This window comes from Tamandua tetradactyla, chromosome 20 (assembly GCF_023851605.1).
Source record: "Tamandua tetradactyla isolate mTamTet1 chromosome 20, mTamTet1.pri, whole genome shotgun sequence".
Taxonomy (NCBI): Eukaryota; Metazoa; Chordata; class Mammalia; order Pilosa; family Myrmecophagidae; genus Tamandua; species Tamandua tetradactyla.
The window spans coordinates 10,079,273-10,097,444 of record NC_135346.1 but is presented as its reverse complement, the minus strand read 5'-3'; the positions used below and the strand labels follow the sequence as shown (position 1 = coordinate 10,097,444).

Genomic DNA, 18,172 nt, shown 5'->3' with positions numbered 1-18,172 from the left:
GCAGTTGGAAAAAGAAATGTTGCAGTTGGGTCCAGGTCGCTATAGTTCCACTGAAAGTGATAGTATGTCTTATAATTATTATTCTTAATCTTTCATAAAAGGCAAAGAGTGAGACCACCTCTATCGATCCACCAGGTCAAGATTGTTGGATCTATATCCAATCTATATTCAAGATTCCAAACTACCAGACAGAGTTGCCATGAAAAACAGGGCAATTTGCCTTCTTTCAAGCCTAGAAAATGTATAGAATAATTAGGCCATCCAAAGACCATCGCACAAACTTGCTGGCTCCTTTAATGGAGTGACCCAGCACTGTCCATAGGGTTGTGGTCATGGCATCCCCCATATTCAAAGCTTTCATGGGAGAAGATGAATGGGAAAGGCCATTTTATGATATAGTGAGCTGCCCTTCCTTAGTGGTATTTAAACGGAGGCTGGAGGTCTAAGTCAGAGACATTGTAGAAGACTTTTCCTGCCATGGATAGAAAGGCTTGTTCTAGCTCTAACCCACTCGTAAACCATCATTGACAAATGGGATGTAGGGAAATTCTTGTGTCATGATACAAGGAGGATTTAAAGCCAAATGTGGTGAAAGAGCCCATCCAAGTAGCCTGAAAGCAGACAGTCTTTTTGGAGCCAAAGAGCAAAGAAAATTTGTGGCTCCTGTCTTTCTGCCATAAATTCTCAATCCTATAATACACATATCTGTGGTGGGTGTGGATTTGAGTACATGAAGGATAGAGGAAGCACATAGTTCCTGGAGGAAAGAGAACTGAAAAAGGGGTATCTGCAATCACTGATCTGGTAAGAACACAGATGACTCCATTTTGCTCTTGGGGTTGTCTTCTCCAGACTAGGATACTATCTTTAGCCAGGACAGTGGCAAGGACAGTGGGCCCAGCTATGGTTTTTATCACCAGAGGAAAGGTTTTTGATTCCTCAGCAACCTGAAGGACCAAGTGGAGGTTACAGTGCTCCACTTGACAGGAGTAAAGGTCACTGCTCTGAGATCTGTCTCAGCTGATATCCATGTCTGATAGCTTCTGTCCCTACTGGAAAGAATTTCTCCATAATCAGTTTCTTCCCCATTTTTCGTACAGATCATGGAAGTCTCTAGGGGTTAAAAACATGAGCAGAAGAGAGTTATAATCCCTGGAGAAGTTTCTTTGTGATTTACTCTGACCATTGGGGGCTGGGGGTTGGGTCTCTTCCTTGTAGGATATCTTTCCTGTGCTCCAGGAGCCTCTTCAGTCAGTACATTCTGTTTCCAGCCAGTTCTTCTGGTAATTGTAACTCATGCAGATTGGCCTCACATGCCTGTTTGGTGGTGTAAGCCACATTGTCCGCAGCTGTCCAGGAGAGGGTATCTTTATCGAAGATAATGAAATCCTGTGCATCATAATGCATATAAGAGAAATCCTGTGGTGCTGCTGTTCTCCTGCAACTCAGAGCCAGTCATGCTCTGGTAGGTGTGAAACCGTGAGTGATTGTAGCACTGTGCAGGTACTGTAGTTCCATCTTGAATGTATGCTGTCAGCCCCTCAGCAGCTGAGTGTACCTCTCCCAGTTATTAGAAGCATGGTTCTCTGCCATCCACAAGGCCCGGGGCTCCTTCTGCAGAGTGACACTGTCATATGTGGTGTTAGGATGGGAATCCACATACCCAGATGAAGTAAATGCAGGGATCCCATGGCTGGGATTGGAAATGCTTAGGTGAAAATATCTCAAAGAATGAGTCCCTTCACTCAAGAAAGGCTGATGCCGTCTGGAACACATCTGTTAGCTGGAAAGGTACCTGGTGGTGTCTGCTAGCATTCTCTCCTGGCCTCTCATTTCATAAGGACTCCAAGGAGTGTTTTCCTTTTGCATCTCCAAAGGTTTCAGGCTGTGTGGGCCCTAGCATTTCATTTTTTAACACGAATATTCAGTATTCTAAATTTTAAATACGGTGTTCCCTTACTTTTTGAATAAGGTGCTTGTAACTAGAGATGCTAAATTCTGTTACTCTGACTTAATCCTCTTTTGAATAATGTGTTAATGAAAACTCAAAATAGCCTAAAAAGATATGTATGGTCTTGCCTATGTAGTATTTAATATAGATGTTAAAATCATCGTGGTTAATTGCAGTGTAAAGCATTTACTGAATATCATTAAGGCACAATATTTGTTTACTAAATGAATGTTTCAGAGAATTTGATGTTTATGGCTCTAGGCTATAAAGGACTTTATTTAAAACCATCTTTGTCAAAATTGTAATGCTGAAACATAGGTCAAAATGTACCTAAATGAGACACAAAGCTATTCATGCTTGCAGTACAAATTTTTCTTATGGGTATTACTGTTTTCAAGTTTTTTCTCTTTATATGAAAATTTAAGTGTATTATAATTGATAGATTATCTTATACATTTATTATTCTATAAACAAACATCTTGATAATGAAGTAACATTAAAGCTATAAATCAAGTCATTACCTCTTAGGTCAAAGGCCTATTATTAGTCACTGATTGGGAAATTTTTTTATGTGTGTTACAGGGATGAGGTCAACTTACAGTAACAGAATAGATTAATAGAAGCATATTTTTCTTTTGATAGGATTTTTTCCCCTTCTTTTAAACCAGTATTTGAGAATGGGGGTATTGAATGAGGCAGGGTTGAAGTAAAAAGACTCTGAAGAATGCAGTGATGGCCTATGTTACTAGCACAAATTCTCAATTGAATTAAATGAATTTGTTTAATAAAAAATACCATAATGCTTTAAACAAAAACATTAATGTAAATCAATGACCGGCAAGTTTAAAACAAATGAAGCGATCAAAGTGTATAAAATTATCTCCTTTTTTATCAAGTTTTTACAAATGCATTCAATCTTCACTGTCTAAGCAAATCAGTTTTAGTTTCTTCAGTCTTCCATCTATTAGCATGACACGTTTGGTTGTTGAATTTATAATGTATGTAATAATATTTTAGACTAGGTTTTCTCCCCTCATTTCTCATACTGGGTTGCAGACTCTTGTCCTCTTCCCAAAGCCATGCCTGTTTTTTCCTAGATCGATGTTTTTCAGAAGATACAGGCTGGTTGAAACATGTGTCATCATGCTCTCAGTGGTCTTCGACTGTTTTCTTTCTTTTTTACATTTTCAAGAGTTCCACCTCTTTTCTTTTTTATCAAGATCTTACTGGCTTCAGTGTATGAACTTAGATAAGAAAATATTCTTGTAAGACATCAATAAGGATACTATGCTTCCTGAGGATTCAGTTACTGTAAAGTATTGGTCACTAACACATTTGCCTACACCCATATTAGCTTTAATTTCCACGTCGTTATTACCATTAGGTTTATCTTGAGAAGTTATTGTTCTTGCTGTTTTACCTTCCACTCCTTTTGCTGCTGCCTTTTTCTCTTAGCCCAAAATTCACATAACTCTTAATTTTCTCCATCAGGTGGTTATAGCTAGTGTTGAAAAACAGAATGGAATGCATCTTTCTGAGAGGTAATTGATCATAATTTCCTTTAAAAATTTTTTAAATTAATTTTTAAATTTTTTTAAAAAATGACAAGAAACACGTTCTTAACATATGATCATTCCGTTCTACATATATAATCAGTAATTCACAGTATCATCACACAGTTGCATATTCATCGTCATGATCATTTCTTAGAACATTTGCATCAATTCAGAAAAAGAAATAAAAAGACAACAGAGAAAGAAATAAAATGAAAACAGAAAAAAAATTATATATACCATACCCCTTACCCCTCTCTTTAATTGATCAATAGCATTTCAAACTAAATTTATTTTTAACATTTGTTCCCCTTGTTATTTATTTTTATTCCACATGTTCTACTCATCTGTTGACAAGCTAGATAAAAGCATCAGACACAAGGTTTTCACAATCATAGCAGTCACCTTGTGAAAGCTGTATAATTATACAATCATCATCAAGAAACATGGCTACTGGAGCACAGCTCTACATTTTCAGGCAGTTCCCTCCAGCCTCTCCATTACATCTTGAGTAACAAGGTGGTATCTACTTAATGTGTAAGAATAACCTCCAGGATAACCTCTTGACTCTGGAATCTCTCAGCCATTGAAACTTTATCTCATTTCACTCTTCCCCCTTTTGGTCGAGAAGGTTTTCTCAATCCCTTGATTTTGAGTCTCAGATTGTTCTAGGATTTCTGTCCCACGTTGCCAGGTAGGTCCACACCCCTGGGAGTCATGTCCCACGTAGACGGGGAGGGTGGTAAGTTTGCTTGTTGTGTTGGCTGGAGAGAGAGGCCACATCTGAGCAACAATAGAGGCTCTCCTGGGGGTGACTCTTAGGCCTAAATTTTAAGTAGGCTTGACTTATCCTTTGTGGAGTTAAGTTTCATATGAACAAACCCCAAGACTGGGGGCTTAGCCTATAGCTTTGGTTGTCCACACTGCTTGTGAGAATATCAAAAATACAACTTGGGGAGGTTGTATTTTCCCCTGTTCTCACCATCTCCCGAAGTGAAACAATTTGCTTTTAAAGGCATATAAAAGTTTGGGCCACCATATATTCTTTCCAAGACTTCTGCTTCTTTAAAATTGCTGTTTTTCCATAAAAACAGCTATAGCCTGAGTTTTAATTAAATTCTGTATTTCTTCATGAAGTTTGTCATGTTCCTTTGCAGTTGAAGTACAAATCATCAAGGCTGATTCCAAAGGTGCAATTTTTCATCACTTTCAAACTTTGGATCATGAGATTTTCCTGTTGCAATTCTTGTTAACAGCTGACATGTATGTAATTCTCAGTTGTGAAGCTGTTAGATTGAACAGTCCTTGAATAATAGCCTCAGCACTGTAGTAAGTTCGATGTAGTAAGAGTGACCATTGTGGAAGACCTGATAGAGACAGAGGAAGTTGAATATCCAGCCCACATTCACGGTCTTGGCCAACAGATCTGCATCCTTCTCCTTCTAGGGCCCCAGCTGCACCTGGTGGTGGAGCAGTTCCTGACTGTTAAACTACCCCTGGCCATCTTTTAGTGTTTCTGCCATCTGCTCACTAGGAGAGCCCTCATTGTGTCTGCATAAAACCCTGCAAGCTCAGAGCCTCTGTTGTAGCCTCCTCTTGGGAACTATTTTTTTTGAATGCCAGACACTGTGATGGGCCTACAGAAGAGAATGAGGTTCTCTAGGGCAGGGGTTCTTATTTATTTATTTATTTTTTGCCAGGTACCCCTTTTGCAGACAGTTAAAACTTTTAGACCTTTTCTCAGAAAAAATGTTTATAAACACATAAAATACATAGGATTATAAAGGAAATTAATTATAACAAAATAGTTCTCAAAATATTCATGTATAGTAACATTATTAATTCATTAAAATAATAAGACCTAGCAGTGGGCCTAATAAATGCTGTAATTTTGAAGTAATGGTGAGCATAAGCAGTTTTTCAAGATATTTGCATTAGCTGTAATGTGATAACATCTGTGCTGGTTTGAAAGGATGTATGTCCCCTAGAAAAGCCATGTTTTAATTTAAATCCCATTTCATAGAGGCAGAATAATCCCTATGCAGTACTGCATGTTTAAAACTGTAATCAGATCATTTGCCTGGAGATGTGATTTAATCAAGAGTAGTTGTTAAGATGGATTAGGTAACAGCATGCCTCCACCCATTTGGATGGGTCTTGATAGTTTCTGGAGTCCTATAAAAGAGAAAACATTTTGGAGAATGAAAGAGATTCAGAGAGAGCCAGAGAAGAATGACATAGTCATGAGAAGCAGAGAGCCCACTGGCCAGCCACCTTTGGAGATGAAGAAGAAAACTGACTCCTGGGGACCTTCGTAAAACAGGAAGCCAGGAGAGAAAGCTAGCAGATGATGCCTTGCTCTCCATGTGCCCTTCCAGCCAAGAGAGAAACTGTGACTGCGTTTGCCGTGTGCCTTCTCACTTGAGAGAGAAACCCTGAACTTCATCGGCCTTCTTGAAGTTATCTTTTCCTGGATGCCTTTGATTGGACATTTCTATAGACTTGTAATTGGGACATTTTTTTGGCCTTAGAACTATAAACTAGCAACTTATTAAATTCCCCTTTTTAAAAGCCATTCCGTTTCTGGTACATTGCATTCTGGCAGCTAGCAAACTAGAAGAACATCTATGATTTCTATCATTGATCAAAGTTGTAGTAACTGCTAATACAACCGAGGCTTTTTGCAATTTTTTTGACTTTTTTTTTAATTGTATAATATAACATATATACAAAACAAAGAAAGAAAAAGCAATAGTTTTCAAAGAACTCTTTAAAAAATAGTTACAGGACAGATCCCAGAGTTTGTCATGGGCTACCATACCATCATCTCAGGTTTTTCCTTCTAACTGCTCTAGAACATAGGAGGCTAGAAGGAATAAATACTTTTTTATCATCACTGTTGACCTTTTTTTCTTTTTTTTTTTGTGAAAAATAACATATATACAAGAAATCAATAAATTTTAAAATACAGCACAGCGATTAGTTGTAGAACAGATTTCAAACTTTGGTGTGGGTTACAATTCCACAGTTTTAGATTTTTACTTCTAACTACTCTAAGATACTGGACACTAAAAGAAATATCAATTTAGTGATCCAGCAATCAAATTAGTTTGTTAAACCCTACTTTCTCTGTATGAGTTCACTATCACCTTTGATCTTTCTATCCCAGAAAAGATGCCTATTCTAATTTTTTATGTCGGAAGTGGCTATCAGTAATATGGGGTAGGGAGATAGAACTGTCTGATGGCTCTGGAGAGGCTAGTCCTTCTAGGTTTCGGGACTTATTTGGTCCACGGATCCATCTGGATGTTGGCAGATTCTGAAAAGTTACTGTAGTTCATGGAACCTTTGTAGAATCTTGCATATTGCCCTAGGTATTCTTTAGTACTGGCTGGAATGGTTTTGGTTGGAGTTTGGCAAGTTTGCAATGTTGCATAAGAGTGACCTCCAGAGTAGCCTCTCTACTATTTGAACTCTTTCAGCCACTGATACTTCATTAGTTACACTTCTTTTCTCTCTTTTGGTCAAGATGGCATTGTTGATCCCATGGTGTCAGGGCTAGACTCATCCTTGGAGTCATCTCCCATGCCATCCATTTCACCCCTGGATGTCATGTCCCACGTAGGCGGGGGGAGGACAGTGATTTCACTGCCTGCATTTTTTTTTCTTTTTTTATTTTGAGGTTATGAATTTTAACAAGAGGTTAGCCTGCAAGTACAGAATTCACAAATAATGAGGATCAACTGTATTAATATTCTGTATTTCAGAATTCATTTAGATAACTTTAAGGGGTCACTGAAACTTTTTGAGTGAGGCAAGCATATGACAGCAGCTTTTTATTATGTGAAATCTTGCTGTCACACTGTACTAAGTAATAAGTATTCTAATGTACAAGTGTAACTGAAGTTATGAGGCATATTCAAAAAGATTACTTTCATTAAGTGTATAAAACCAAAAATTCTAAAATTGAGGTAGTCATTCAGGTTTTCCCTTCAAAACATATCAATAATTTTTTAATTTAGGTAACTTATTTTGGTTTAAATTTTATATATTTTGAACTAATGTAACTTAGAGTATATGACTTGTTCTTTACATTTAAACATTAAAAATAAAAGTTAATAGCAAATACTTTATTAGTAAATACATGGTTTCAATGACAGTAATAATGAAATCACCCAAACGGGAGACAATAATCAAGTCAAAAGAATAAATGCTTGTTAATCATCAGAAAATTTGTGGCCATTAGGGCTGTCACGTAGAAATCCAAACTCACTCAGAGGCCAAATTTTAAAGAAGATACGTCCTCTTATTAATCCATATGGAATAGGTCCATACACTTAGAATCTGTAGAATTCTGTAGATTATCACCTTCTAATGAAACATGACCCATTGGCATGTAACTATGGCTTTTAAAGAGATCTGATGAACTATTGGTGAGGATTTTGTCTACTTCACAACCAATTACTCTTTTACAAATATTTGATTTGGGATCACTCAGGCTTTTTGCAATCGCAGTGTCACCTCTTTGGATACCATAAAAATGTCGACTAAGATTTTCTGCAAAAACAATTTTTGAATTTTGAATTGTAGGCTCCATTGATGGTCCAGAACACATGACAACACCAGCAATGTATTCAAAAGCACAATGCGCTATACAGCTGTACTGAATAGTATAGCCAACAAGTCAAAAGGTTTTTCCCAAAACACCGTGAAGCATAGTTCTGTGTAGACTCTGCCACCATTGGCCATAGGTCTGTTTATAATACATTCAATTTTCAGAGTAGTTGCAGGGCCTCCAGAAAAACACCTAAAGCATGTCTCAAAGTATATATGGGTGATCAATCAGGATTCCTCTGACCCCTGAGAACTCCGAATGACCCTCACACAGAACACAGGTGGGCCTTTCTCACCTGGGACCCAAAATCCCTCACTGCCTGCATTTTAATTGAAATGCTAAAGTATAGGTAGAGATTGGTGAAAGTAAAAATATAATTTTCTTCTTCCATGTTCAGGGACCCACTTAATTCCAACTATGGATCCCTTCAGGGTTAGTAAACTCCATGTTAAGAACCCTTGCTCTAGGTGCTCTTAGTTTGTTAATTGAGACCGACACTTGAATAGTTGGAATCTGTGCAGGTATTTTTGTCTTACTCGTTTTTGCATTCTCACGGTCTCACAGTCCCAACACATACTATGTATTAAATAAATGTAAGCAGATGACTATAATGTGTTCTAATAAAGCTGTATCAGTAATTTTGGGGGCATGGAGGGAGATGACCTTGTTTAGGCAGGCTGTTTGAGGAGTTGACATTAAGTTGAATCCTGAATTTAAGGTACTTTGGAATTTTCAGGTTGAATGAGGCAAGAAAGATATACTGCTAGTTGAGGTATGCTCATAGGCATGACCTTAAAAAGGGCGCAAGTTTGGTGATAATTGAGAGCTTCCGGATATCCATACAGAGGAATGCCAGAAGATGAGAGATTGGGGCTCAAATTATAAGGGGAGTTTTGTGTATTAGGTACCTGGGAACTAGCAGTTGTATGGTATGATCATCTTTGTGTTTTAGTAAGTTATCTCAGTTGATATTGTGACAAACAAATGGAGCACAGTGGGCATATATGGGAAGCAGAGGCCAGTTAAGACACTGTTGCATTTGTTAAAGACTAGAAAGTGTATGGTCATGACAGAGTAGAAGGATGGGAAAAGAGGAGTCATACCTGAGAGAAGATGATTCAGTGAATGCGTGATTGACTATGGAGTGGGAGGGAGAAGGTGTGTGACAATCTACTGTCAGGAAACTGGGGCATGGAGAATGGTAGTGCCATTAACCAAGTTAAGGACTATGAGAAGAATAAGAGTAGGTGAGGTGAAGATAAGGAAGTTCAGTTGTAGTGCTTAATAAGCTTGAGGTACTTTGAGATTCAACAGGGGGTTTCTTAGTAGGTAGGCAGGCAAGTTAGGGCTGGAGATAGAGATTTTGAAGTCTTACTCTTGAATCAGAGGTTTTCTACCCTGACTATACACTATAGTCGTTTGCGAAGGGTTTTTGTTGTTGTTGGTTTTATTAAGACATAATTTACATGCAGCAAAATTGATTTTTAGGTATGCAGTTTGATGAGTTCAACGGATATATATACCGGCATGTAACCTTCATCTTAATGGAAAATATAGAACATTTCCATCACTCCAAAAAGTTCCCTTTTATACCTTTTGTAGTGAATCTTCCCTCCCCCACCTCCAGTTCCTGGCAACCACTGATAAGATTTTTGTCCTTATAGTTTTGTCTTTTCCAAAATTTCATATGAATGAAATTTCTGGTTTCTTTCGTTTATCATAAACACTTTTGAGATTCATCCATGTTACTGTATATATTCCATTGTATGTGTGAAGATTTTAAAAAATACATATACCTGGGCTCTATTCCAAGCACTTCTGTTAGAGGAATTCAAAAGGATAGCCAGGAAATGTTAATGTGTTGAAAACTACATGAGACGAGGTTATTAAGGAATAGAATGCAGCAAAGTAACAGTATCAAATGTGCACCTGTTGAATGGGGTAAAAAGAGATCGTAATTGGGCATCTTTTTCAAGAAGTTTTATTTAGAAGGGAAAGAAATGTGGCACTGACCTAATATAGTGCTTTGTGGACATAGAGGAGAGATAAGAGTTAAAAGAAACATATAGGTTTGAACATGAGACCGGAAGGGATGGGATTAAATCCATAGACTTGGAGAGGAAGAGGAACACCTTTCCCTATAAGGTAAAAGGAGTGGTGGTGGTATGATTGGGTGCTATTATAGTATGGTGGGAGAATGGATATCCTTTAGAAAATTTGTGGTCATCTGTATGAAAGAAAATCAGGAGTCATTCATAGTTTTGGAGTAGTGGAATGACCTGATAAAGTGATTCATAGAAGATGAATCTGGAGTAAGTTGGAAGAGGTAAGGCTAAAGTTAAAAAAGAACACAAAGAAAAAAAACCACGTTACTGTTAACCTACATATGCTATCAAGAGGGTCTGGAGTTTGGAAGTGACATGAGAAATGAAAGTGATAGATCCTAGAGACATTTTTATTTTGGGGGTGTTTGGAGGTTACTTTGGGGAATTATTAGAAGTTTAAACTTAATTTTTAAAAAAAAGCGAAGAAAGATTGAATAGCTTAATGGAATTGGTAACACTGAGATGATATTTAGTTTTCTAAGCCTTGCTTTTATTGTGTATTTCTTTGTAGAATCACTATAGTGATTTTAAATAAATTTAGTTTTTATTAGTGAAGACTTCTTTGAATAACCCATAGAAGAAAAAGCTCTCTAAAACCTATTTCTATATTTTAGAGACTGTCCCAATTTTCAAGTTTTAGGTTGATATTGAATTCAAATAGGTTAGTGTGATGATTAAATAAATGAGTGATGTTTGCTTTCTTTTGGATGACCTCTTGATTCTCATAAGTACAGAAGCACTTAGAACTAAGGGACCAGTTAAAATCATGGCTTTTAGGTTATGATCTTGCAAACTATTTAAAAACAAGCATTTCAAAACTTTTATTTCTTGTTAATTACACTCATTGGCAGCTGCTAGCTATAAAAGGGATGCTACTAGGTTATTGGCATATTTTGTTCAGTTTTTCATATCTTCAAAATGCTGAGATTTTGTCAACCTAAAAATAAGTTTGAAGTATGAGATAAAATTCTATTAATATGGCATCATTTTAGAAATTAAGAAGAAAATAGAAATTAAAAAGATGGATTTTTACAGTAGTAGCTATAAAATCATCTTTTTGGGGCTTAGTTTTCTTTAAAATATGTATCTGATGATAGTACCTCCCTACCCTACTCCCTTAGGACTTGGAGAGAATTAAATGAGCACAACAGCAATGCATGGTAGTAAAAAATCTATCCGACTTTCCCACAAAGGGAGGTCCAGGTACGCATTTTAGTTGCCTTTGGGACATCTTCATTTTGATACCCCTCCAGTGCCTTAGGATAAATGTAAATTAAATTGTATAGGTTTCTTATTTCTGCCATTGGGTTATTTTGAGGAATTGTTAACACTGCCCTAGTACCACATTTAATTATTCACCAAATCTTTATTTTGTTGGTTGGGGAGGGGAGGGTAAGAGTGCAGTTCGCTCAGTTGATACAAAGAAGGCCAGAGGCAGTAGAAGCTCATCCCCACTCAGAATATCCAGATCAACATGTACCTTTAATTTCTGGGTCTTTAAGAGAAGTTAGTTTGTGGAAAACAGAGTAGAGGATAATTTGGGGGTTAGAAAATAAGTCCAGATGTGGATTTTGGGTAGCTAGAACACAGCCTGAGGGTGCTGTCTTGATATAAGAGGATTTCAGAAAGGCAAGGAAGATTACAGTTCAAAATTCTGCGCACATATGAATGCCTCCCTTTCCCTAGGAACCAGTTTCCTCATAGTCCTGGGCACTGCATTCAGTGGCACAGCCATCAGTCCCTTCATCCAGGCAGCACAACTTGACTGCTTTCCCACAGCATTCTGTAGAGAGCTTGGTGAGCTGCCTTCTACGTGCAGGGAAAGTTCTGGGATGGTGAGTCCCTCAGGCCACCATTACACAGACATACATGTTCCCAGTATGCATGACATCCCAGAGTGCACGACGGTTACTCTGGTCCTTCCGGAACTGGGCCCAGCAATCCACACTGACCAGAGGCTGGCTGTACTGTAAGCTGGCTCTGTGCTGCTGAGCTGGTGAGGGAGTCAGGGAAAAGTCAGCCAGGGTACCATGAGATCCTACTGCCTTTAAATAGCCTTTTTCTCGGTTCAGACTTGCCCTGTTACTGCAAGTTGTTTCTTGCAGTAACAACTTGCCCTGTTTCTTTCATTGTTTTCTGGAGCTTTTAAAAAGGTGTTTTTGCCAGTTCTTGTTGGTTGTTCAAAACTTTAGTTTTGGTGGAGCATCACCGCCATTTTGATTAGGGTAGGGCCAGTCCTTCTTTGGTACATTTTTTTTTTTTTTTTGGCATGTGCAGGCTCCGGGAATCAAATCCGGGTCTCTGGTGTGACAGGCGAGAACTCTACCACTGAGCTACCCTTGCGTCGCCTGGTACCCTTGCACTGCCTGGTACATCTTTTAACAACACTTATGTAGTATTGTTCCTCGGCTAAGGAATCTATGATATTCCCGGTTTCTTTTGACTGGCATCAGAACAGTTTAGAATTGTTATATTTGAGAATTTTAGTGGGTGCATTTTACTTTTTCATCCTTATTTTCCAAATATGTAAGCCCTTGGGCTTGGTTGTTCTGTGAACTTGCCCTTTATATTTTACCTTCAGCTTGTAATCCCTAGTCAGTGCTGTGCCCTCTCCATATCAGAGTGACTACTCAAATATAACAGTTTCTAAAGAAACTGGGACATATCTTATAATACTTTATTACATAATGATGAATTTTATTTGTACATGCCCTGTCTTCTTACTTAGATTACAGGCTCTTCCAGGGCTGGGTTGGCTTTTTTAAATACAAAGCTGACTTTCATGAATAATAATATGAAGAAAAAGAGGTATTTGCAGAGCTCATATTTCTGTGCTATAGCATAAATAGGTTTATTTTTATGTTTTTTTAATTTTTAACTTTTTAAATTGTATAGTATAACAAATAAAGCAAAGAAATGAAAAAGGAATAGTTTTCAAAGCACTCTTCAACAAGTAGTTACAGGACAGATCCCAGAGTTTGTCATGGGCTACCATATGATCCTCTTATACTTTTCTTTCTAGCTGCTCCAGAATATAGGAGATGAGAGGGCTTACTTAGATTTTTATTACAATTGACTTTTTTTCCTTCTTTTTATTTTTGAAAAATAACATATATACAAAAAAAGGTATATATTTCAAAGCATAGCACCACAATTAGTTGTAGAACATATTTCAGAGTTTGACATGGGTTATAATTCCACAATTTTAGGTTTTTACTTCTAGCTACTCTAAAATACTGGAGACTAAAAGAGGTGTCAATTTAATGATTCAGCATTCATATTCATTTTTTTAAAATTTATTTATTAATTAAAAAAATTAAGAACAAGCAAAAACATTAACATATAATTTCGTTCTACATATATATTCAGTAATTCTCAATATCATCACATAGTTGCATAGTCATCATTTCTTAGAACATTTGCATCAATTCAGAAAAAAAAAGACAACAGAAAAAGAAATAAAACAATAATAGAAAAAAAAGATTATACGTACCATACCCCTTATCCCTCACTTTCATTTATCATTAGCATTTCAAACTAAATTTATTTTAACATTTGTTCCCCCTATTATTTATTTTCATTCCATATGTTCTACTCGTTTCTTGACAAGGTAGTTAAAAGGAGCATCAGACACAAGGTTTTCACCATCACACAGTCACATTGTGACAGCTATATCATTATTCAATCATCCTCAAGAAACATGGCTACTGGAACACAGCTCTACATTTTCAGGCAGTTCCCTCCAGCCTCTCCATTACATCTTGAATAACAAGATGATATCTACTTAATGCATCATATTCATTTGTTAAATCCTATCTTCTCTATAACTCCACCATCACCTTTGATCTCTCCATACCTCACTTTAGGGGTGTTTGAGCTATGGCAATTCTGAATTTTTCATATTGAAAGGATCTGTCACTAATATGGGGTAGGGAGATGGAACTATCTGATGGTCTGGAGAGGCTGGGCTAGGTTTCAGGGCTTATCTGGATCAGGAACCCATCTGGACGTTGTAGGTTTCTGGAAAGTTACTCTAGTGCCTGGAACCTTTGTGAAATCTTCTGTATTGCCCTTGGTGTTCTTTAGGATTGGCTGGAATGATCCTGATTGGGGGTTGGCAGGTTATGATAGGTACCAAGGTCTACTGAAGCTTGCGTAAGAGCAACCTCCAGAGTAGCCTCTCACCTCTATGTGAACTCTCTCTGCCACTGATACTTTATTAGTTATACTTCTTTTCCCTGTTTTGGTCAGGATGGATCATCCCCGGGAGTCATCTCCCACGTCACCAGAGAGACTTTCATCCCTGGATGTCATGTCCCATGTAGAGGGGAGGGCAAGGATTTCGCTTGCAGAGTTGGACTTAGAATGAGGCCACATCTAAGCAACAAAAGAGGTCCTCCAGAAGTAACTCTTAGGTATGCCTATAGGTAGTCTAAGCTTCTCTGCTACCTACATAAACGTCACAAAAGTGAGCCTCATGATTGAGGGCATGACCTGTTAATTTGGGTGTCCCTGAAGTTTGACAAGGTATCAGGGGATTCCCCGATGGTAAGATCTTAATAGTTCCATATTCTTTCTCCCCTCCTGCAGGGGACTTTGCCAGTACTTTTTGATTATCTGGTTAATATACTCTAGGATGTTTCCAGGCATTACAATAATCTATACAGGATTAAAGGACCTTTTTCTCATTCTGTGCTCTCTTTATTTCAGTTGTTCAATTGAGCTATACAGATAGGTTGAATTAGATTATGCACTATAGAAAATTTCAGTTCCAAATCAAATAAACCTTTCTTCCATTGGTCTCAAAGAGTACGTGTGGTTCTAAAATATAGGCACTGTCTTCCTTACCCCTATGTTCTAAATTACTTTAACTCCAGCCAGTTCGGGTTTGTTCTTATCTCTAAATATCAGGTTATATATACAAAACAGCCTCTCAAAATCCAGAAATAATGATCACCATTTTGGACTTAATGTGTCTGCTCTACAAGCTTACAATCTAGCCCCCGTTTTCTTATAAGCATTTTCTAAAGGTGGCCATACCATTGTTGTTTTTGTCTTCCTGGCTTATTTTGTCTTGCCATGTGTCCCGCATGTTCATTCACATCATTGCATGCCTCACGGCATTGTTCCTTTTTGTAGCAACACAGTCTTTGTTCATAAGTATACACCATCATTGACCATTCTACTTCTCCATCGTGCATCCTTCAGCCACTTGCATTCATCGGGCATCATGCAGAGAGCCCAAAGTCCACAATCCATCAACATTCTCAATTTTAGATAATTTCATTGTTCCCAAGAGACAGAAAACCAATAAACATACCCTCACCAAACAGGAGATCTAAACCTCCTCTTAACTCTTGTTCCTCTCCCCATTATTTACCTCTGCTGTTGCTGTGGTAGTGCTGATGGTTTCCTTTTGAACATAGCTCATAGCATGCAATAGCAGTTTTTCCCCCGTACCCTGGACTTAAACACTCTTTATACAAGAATCGTATCTTTGAAGTAACTCTTACAAGAACTCATTCATACTTCTAGTGTGAGTCAGTGGGACACATAGGTCTATACAACACATTCAGTCTTGTTCATCTTCAATGTGATAATATTATTTCCTGACCCACTAGAGAATCCCTTTCATCCTACCTGTTTCCAGATAGCTGCTGATTTCTCTAGCAATTTCTACTTTGACCCGTTGGTTGTTTAAGAGCGTGTTATTTCATCTCCATATATTTGTAATGTTCTCATTCTTTGGTAGTTATTGAGATCCAGCTTCATCCCATTGTGATCAGAGAAAGTGCTTTGAATTATTTCAGTATTTTTAAATTTATAAAGACCTGTGTTGTGCCGCAGTATATGATCTATATTGGAGAATGTTCCATGAGCACTAGAGAAGAATGTATAACCTTGTGCTTTGGGGTGCAGTGACCTATATATGTCCATTAGGTCTAATTCATTTATCAAGTTATTTAACTTCTCTATTTCCTTGTTAATCTTATGTCTGGTTGTTCTATCTATAGAGAAGAGTTGTGTATTAAAGTCTCCTACTATTATTGTTGAAACATCTATTGCTGCCTTCAGTTTTGCCACTGTCTGTCTCATGTACTTTGGAGTTCCTTGTTTGGGAGCATAAACATTTATGATTGTTATGTCTTCTTGGTGAGTTGACCCTTTAATTAGTATATAGTGTCCTTGTTTGTCTCTTGTGATGTCTTTATATTTAACGTCTATTTTGCCCAATATTAGTATAGCTACTCCTGCTTTCTTTTGGTTACAACTTGCGTGGAAGATCTTTTTCCACCCTTTCACTTTCAGGCTATTTGTATCCATGTGTCTAAGATGAGCTTCTTGTAAGCAACATATAGGTGGATTATGTTTCTTAATCCATTCTGCCAATCTGTATGTTTAATTGGTAAATTTAGTCTGTTAACATTCAGAGTTATTACTGAAAAGGCGTTTCTTGATTCCACCATTTTATCTTTTTTATTTGTCAGATCTATATATTCTTTTCCCTCTATCTCTTTGTATTCTTTAAATTATCCTTAATGGTACTCTTCAATTCTGTGTCCTCTTTCAGACCTCCCTCTCCTGTCTTTTTTTTTTTTTTTTCAGCCGACAGAAGTCCTTTTAGTATTTCTTACAGGGCCGGTCTCTTGTTGACAAATTCTTTCAGGATTTCTTTGTTTGTGAAAGCTTTAATCTCTCTCTCAATTTTAAAGGATAGTTTGGCTGGGTACAAAATTCTTGGCTGGAAGTCTTTCTCTTTCAAGATCTTGAATATATCATGCCACTGCCTTCTCGCCTCCAGGGTGCTAGTTGAATAGTCTGAACTCAGTCTTATTTGATTTCCATTGTATGTAGTAGATTGTTTTTCTCTTTTGTCACTTTCAGGATTTTCTGCTTCTCTTCAACATTTGAGAGACTGTTTAGTTTGTGCCTTGGAAGGCCTATTTGGATTTATTCTGTTTGGAGTACTTTGGGTTTCACTGACATATATTTATGTCCTTTATGAGGGTGGGGAAGTTTTCCCCCATTATATTCTCAAACTGCTCTTTCTAGCCCTTTACTCCTTTCTTCTCCTTCTGGGACATCAGTGGTTCTTGTATTTGTGAGCTTTGTTTTGTCTGTCATTTCCCTGAGTCCCCATTCAATTTTTTCCATCTTTTTTGCCATTTGCTGTTTTGAGTCTTCAAATTCAATTACCCTGTCCTTATTATATAAGTGAAAGAATAATCACTTATCCTTTCTTCTGTCTCTTCAAATCTGGTGTTGTGTGCCTCTAGTAATGGTTTTTGTTTGGTCCACAGAGCCTTTAATCTCTGAGAGTTCTGCTATTTTTGTATTTATTCTTTCAAATTCCTTTTTGTGCTCTTGTGCTGTCTTCTTGATCTCCTTTATGTCATTTGCTGTCCCCCTTATTTTATTAAGTAGAGTTGTATGAACATCTTTGATTCATTGTTCCAATGTTTGGGTCACCTCAGGTGTTTTAATTTGGTCATAACGCAGGGCTATATCTGTCTGTATTGTGATATGCTTAGGGACCTTCTGCTATCTTTGTCACTTGTAGATATCTTGATTGATTTACTTTGGGAGTTGATTTTCTTTCAGTAGTCTAAGTCCTTGTGTTTGTGGGTAGGTTGTACAGCAGGGAGCAGGGTACGGGGTGGAGCACTCAGTGTGGTGGTTTGTTTCAGGAAAGGTATGGGTGCAGGCTGGGGATGTTACCTGGTGCTTGTGAACGTAGGTGCTCAGTGGCCAGAGAGGATGTAGCTGTGCAGGTGCACCGGTGTATGGGACTTAACACTGGTGTGCACTGGTCTAAGGCATGGGACCCTTTGTGCGCTTGTGTAGAGCTTTGGCAGCAGGTCAGTGTTCTGTCTTCGTGGATTGGGGGCAAATGTGACCCAGTTGTGCAGGTCAGCACTTTCTCTGAGCTGGGAAGTGGGGCTGAGGG

General features: G+C 37.8%; 1 protein-coding gene and 3 pseudogenes across 5 annotated transcripts in view; 1 reads left to right on the top strand and 3 right to left on the bottom strand.

Annotated features, from left to right (window-relative positions):
- The window catches only part of FNIP1 (folliculin interacting protein 1), a 170,099-nt gene that overhangs the window by 25,334 nt on the left and 126,593 nt on the right, over positions 1–18,172 (top strand). The gene's annotated exons all lie outside the window — the stretch shown is intronic.
- Positions 522–1,776, bottom strand: LOC143664693 (major histocompatibility complex class I-related protein 1 pseudogene; annotated as a pseudogene).
- LOC143664692 (telomeric repeat-binding factor 1 pseudogene) lies at positions 2,863–7,650 on the bottom strand (annotated as a pseudogene).
- Positions 7,722–8,221, bottom strand: LOC143664914 (mitochondrial inner membrane protease subunit 1 pseudogene; annotated as a pseudogene).